Raw genomic sequence first — 5,652 nt, forward strand, 5'->3', positions numbered from 1 at the left:
TTTATTTACTGCAATTAATGTTTGTCCCAAGCTTGAGGATGATATGTTTTATGAAAATGATATTTTTAATCTCCCAAGTTTTAATATGCAAATCTTCTATTATATAATTATAAGACAAGAGTCAAACAAGCCATCACATTCGTCCACATACGCTAATCTTATTTACATCGTTTGATTAGAATAACAATGGCTTAGATTTAAAGTTTCTTACATAACATGTAAAAATATATGTACCGGCAATATTGAACTCTTATGTTGTCACGTTGTATGCATAATATAGAATAAAAAAACTATTGCAATAGAAAAGACGATGTGATTCGGATGTGATAATAGGAGGCAGGGGCGGCGCCAGGGGTCTTCTTAGGTATTCAGTTGAATACCCAAGATTTTGACAAACCATTGAAATTTTATATAAAACAAGCAATTTTTTTTGCAAAACAGTGATGATTTGGGCAAAATGAATACCCTCCTCCAAAATGAATACTCACCCTCTAGAACCTGGCGCCGCCACTGATATAGGAGGATAACAAGTCATGCATGACCACGCATGCACACATGCATGTACAAGAATAAACAATCCTTTTTCTTTGAAGGGGAATAAACAATCCTTTTTTAGTTACAATCGAAATCAGATATGGAACCCTATCCTACTACTACTACAACATATACGCAGGTCAAAAAGAAGTACTACTACAATGCAAGCCAGGACTCATCGTCATATACGGATCCATGTACTAGAACCAGTCAACCTGCCTAAATAGATGTATACAAGTCCGTCACGTGCACGTCTATCAAAGGCAAAGTACAATCTGGTCAATTATTTTCTACTTGATTTTCATATGGCCTGATTGATTTCTTTCAAGCATAGGCATCTACAAACACAATTACACAAGGATGTCGTAACACATGAAGGTGAGAAAACACCCAATGCGTGCGCTGAAACATGATGGGTTTGAACACACAAGTGATGCTCGAACGCCCGGTAGATCGAAACCATGACTGCAGGCTATCCAGTCCGTCATGCCGGAGGATCAAAGACACGATGCATCCAGTACACTCCTGTGACGTCTTGCCGTCTTGGCACCCAGCATCAAAAGAAGGCAGATAACAAGCCATCAAATTAGTTTAGGTAATATCTTTGCTGACTCATGTGTGTTTAGATGTTTCCATCTGAACAAGTCTTGATTTCTAATCTCCCACAAAAATGTCTAAATTTGTAATAAGCTTTCATACATACACTGTCAATAAAAAAATACTTTTTAAGATAGTTTTGAAGGCAACAACATTGTGAGGTCCAGGAAGGCAACCGATCCATGACATCCATCAATGCTAACAAAAAAATCTGCACCGCTGATTATATTTATAATGATTGTGATCAAAATTTAAGTGTACTTGCATCAAAGTCAAGCTGAAGCAAAGATCAATCATTCTTATTTAATCCAAATATGCATAGGCATTCGGCAGAAAAAACTTTACTAAAAATGATCAGCATAGATATAGTACTCAAGGAACACTAGAAGAACAAATGTTTTATAGGAGGAGAACATTACAAGAACTTACTAGAGTGATACATGAATCCGGAGAAATCAGGTACGAGTTCCAATGTATGCTATCATCACTCTTCCTGGATAACGAGTCTCTGAGACGTGTAATGTTAGTTATAATGAGATTTAGTTGACTTATTTGTGTCTTTCAATTTCTTGAGTTTTTAAGATATTTAGAATTTTGTGTTCACAACAATAGCTACAATAGATCAGTTACAAGATGATATTCAATGGTGGTACATGTGATGTGAAGATTGTCACAAACTTGCTACCAAGAAAACTGACACATCCTATTGCAAGAGTTGTGGTATATATCAGAAAAGGGTAACACCAAGGTAAGCATATCACTCATATGGACAACTATTATATCATACTTACTCTTGATTAACATGAATGGTACAGTAGGTACCATACTTGACTCCAAATCAGTGACAACATAGCTACTACAAACTGCAATTTATATTACGAGGAGGCTGCAATATTGCTTAGTACATCTAGCTTATTGAACTCAGTCGATGGGAAATCTGATGAAGCGCTGGATGATACTTTTTGCTAGGAGACTTATATTTGGATTAAAGCTAAATGATAGTAATATAACCTTTTGGCAATTAAAAGAACAATTATGCATGATGGTAGGCTAGAGATACTCTACTTGCAGGGTAAAGCTGAGGAGGTAAAGGTGCATTTAATTATAGAATTCCCTATATAATTCATCTTACATATATTGCACAGGAATTGACGGATGATGAGGTGGACACCGTGTTAAATAATTAAATAAACAAGCAAAACATTCCAGATATAAAGGTGATTAATTTTATCATTATGTACACTTCTAGATTTCTAGAAATGTGTTTTTAAAATTTATATTTACTTTACCACAATGAAGAGGTTCCAGGTAAGTTCCAATATACGAGCAGGCGAAACAAAAACAAGGAGGATGAGGAAGTTAAATAGAAAATTAGTACATTAGTAGCTTATCATTTAATAATAAGGCAGACTATATGTATTTACAAAGATACATCAGCACTACTTGACAATGTCCATGATAAGAAGGATATTTATGAAGGTATAGTAACACTGCTTGAGAATGTCCATGACAAGAAGGATATTTATTACTCCCTCCATCCCATAATATAAGATCGTTTTATAGGCTAAAACAGCTTGCAAAACGATCTTATAGTATGGGATGGAGGGAGTTGATTACAAGGGTGTGAATGTTAGCACTATCAAAAGCAGTTCACATTGTAATTTTTTGAAAGACATGCACTTTTGTCAGTTTATTGTTCTGGGTACTAAAACCTGTATATCTCACACAACCTTTCCAGTAATCATGTATAGATCTTCAGTATCATATGCACCACCTACAACACATATACAAAACCATTGTATGTCGACTGACACATATGAACCAAATTAAAATTAACAAATTAATGCCTTTTTGCTACGACATGGTAACAACAGATAATAGAATACTTTCCAATGCTATATTGGAGGAATTACAAGGCATAATATGCATTAGGAATGATGCTTATCATCAGCACTTACATTTGGTAGGAGTCCAACATCACTAGCAATGAGGGCAACAACTCAGAGGCCGCCTGCACACGCTGCTCACATTTTGCTGTTATTTATTTATCCCATGATCTCCACATATGAATCTGCCTCCGTTACCACATACCTCACATGGACCATAGACGCAGTGCCCGTTTTGTCATGTGCCTCAGATCCAACCATTCTCCATTAGCCAGCCATTATTTTCTGCCAGTCCCCGCCCTGGCATTGATGCCCCGACACCAACAAGGTTAAACCCAGTAGAACGATTTTGTCCAGGAAATTCATGAATCAGTACTCCATACGGTGAGACCCCTCACCGCTCATTGGATGAGAGATCTTGAGAAACCCAAAGATTATAGACCAAATATGTGGCACAAGACTTATGTTTAGATTCAATCTCAAAAATTAATAATCTCAGCTTCGTCACACAAAACTTATGCTATAAATTGTGCCTGATGATGGGCTTGGGATGTTGTAATTGACCGAGAAAGTTGAGAAGGTAAATGCACATCTAATCCTCTAAGATTAATAACTACATTCGTAATTTTCTTCACTGATTGATCCTGCATGCTACAGAAGTGTTGAAGGAACAATATTTTAAGTTGGGTTGAATGTCCACTGAAGAAAATAACGTATGCTCTAACCCCTACAAAATCAGAAGAGAGATCAATGAAGTTTGAAATGGTAACTCTATGATCCACATTCTCTAAATAATCCATACAACAACAATTATGTACGAGGATATGTACTAATTACTAAATTATAATTTCAGTTACATACTTAGTGATTCATTGTAAAAATAGACGCTTCAGAAATCAAAGTTTAAAACCAGCACGTTACCTTTGAATACATTTTACAGAGGAACTAAATAAATCAACTTATAACACGCATATATACTGCCAAGAGGAGAATGGATAAAATGATTAGAGAATATGAAGGGATTAATCCCTGTCTCCTACTCTGGCTCAGCTCACATGAGAACCACCGCGCCAAGTAGTCCGCGCTGCAACTGCAGTAGCGCCTCAATCTACATCCTGGATTAATGAGATGAACGAAATCGAGAAGAGGAGCGGAGGTTCATCGTGGATCAATTGTGTGGTCACCGGCAACAAGATTGAAGTTCGCCGGCGACAAGACCTAGCCAATAGCCCGTTAGTGTTATATGTAGGTGACATGTAGAGGATGTTTCACTTGAGAAAAATGATACGAACCGGTAGTTTTCTAGGTGACAAAAATGGTCCAGCATCACGACCCTAGGGCCTATACCATTCCATTAGGATTGATATACATGGTTCACGCAGAGTTGGTTCAGTTTCCTTTTTCTAATACCTTAATCGATAAGAATACAATTTCTACTCAGTATCAACGAGATATAAAGATTCCATTCTGTTGTGCTATTAAATAGTCTGCAAACGGTTATTTCAAAAAGAAAACCTGCAAACAGCTAAGCCTTTAGATAGTTACCACGTCCAGCACTACATCAACACTTTCAGAAAACTTTGCATCTCAAGCACATCAAGGAACGGTAATTAACACACTGTATCACACAGAAATATAGCACATCAACCACACAAGCCGGTCTTCAGTCAAATATTACTTCATTCAGTTCAAAAGCAAGCCAATAAGTAAGGGGTCAAAGAAACCAAATTTTTCAATTTACTTTAACAAACTATAAGTAAATCACCTTATGAAGAACAAATGATGTGGGAGTTTACAAAGAGAATCATACCTGTTGCTCTTCCTTAGCCTGGGACGAAAAAGGAACAACAGGCCTTTCAATGCAACGCCAAAATTCTTTGTCCCCGCACCCTCCTCCCCGGTGACCGGCATCTGCCTTTCCAGATTAGCGACGCGAGATGCGGTCTCCCTGGTGGCCGGTGCAACAGCAGTAGCTTGACTGCGCGGACCATGCCTCGGTCAGAAATGGCCTCCAAGACAACGCACTTGCAGCCCACTCGATTTGGTACAACCGGCTTGGAAGATCAGCACGCACGAGTTCGTCCGGGAACTCAGCGAACCAGTGCGCCCTCCGTCAGATGCGTCACCGCCTCCTCCGCGCCACCAACCTCCAGCCCCATCGCCACGACAGCTAGCTGCCGTACATGACGAGGTTCAGTATATTGCCGTGTTCTCCAGTGCTCTCCCTTGCCTAACCCATGGTCGCGCCTATCCAAACCACAGCTGTAGAGAGGAGAGAAAGGTAGAGAAAGGGGATTTTGGTTGTCTCCGCGATTTGGGTAAAACGGTAGTTTTTTTATTCCTGCATTTTACTATGGTAACCAAATGAAGATAAAAACAGTAGCTGCACAGAAGGTAAGGACGCAGAAAACGTGAAATGTTAGACCAATGGTAACTCACACAATAATGTAACATTCATTTTTTAAATAAAAAATATATACACATGAAGCCATCCAAAGGCATGTTTCTTCAACAGAGTTTGATCAAATGGATACAAATCATATAGTGAAAAAATAAGTTAGAAAAAATTAATTTCACAAAAACACAAATGAAATACCTTCAATCACACGAAAGAAAAAAAATTGTTATGAATGAT

General features: G+C 38.0%; 1 long non-coding RNA gene across 3 annotated transcripts; it reads right to left on the reverse strand.

Moving 5' to 3' along the window:
• Positions 1-562: 562 nt before the first annotated feature.
• Positions 563-5,312, reverse strand: LOC125531779 (uncharacterized). Of its 3 annotated transcripts, XR_007293519.2 has the most exons (3): positions 4,828-5,307; positions 3,090-3,317; positions 563-2,905 (listed from the first exon to the last, which is right to left on the reverse strand). It is a non-coding gene; the product is annotated as an uncharacterized LOC125531779 (long non-coding RNA). The 3 variants fall into 3 exon arrangements; XR_007293518.2 differs by having other exon boundaries at positions 563-3,317; positions 4,828-5,312; XR_015610819.1 differs by having other exon boundaries at positions 563-3,744; positions 4,828-5,312.
• Between the last annotated feature and the right edge of the window lie 340 nt (positions 5,313-5,652).

The sequence above is a fragment of the Triticum urartu genome, chromosome 7A, assembly GCF_056163025.1.
Source record: "Triticum urartu cultivar PI428250 chromosome 7A, HENAU_Tu73, whole genome shotgun sequence".
Classification (NCBI taxonomy): domain Eukaryota; kingdom Viridiplantae; phylum Streptophyta; class Magnoliopsida; order Poales; family Poaceae; genus Triticum; species Triticum urartu.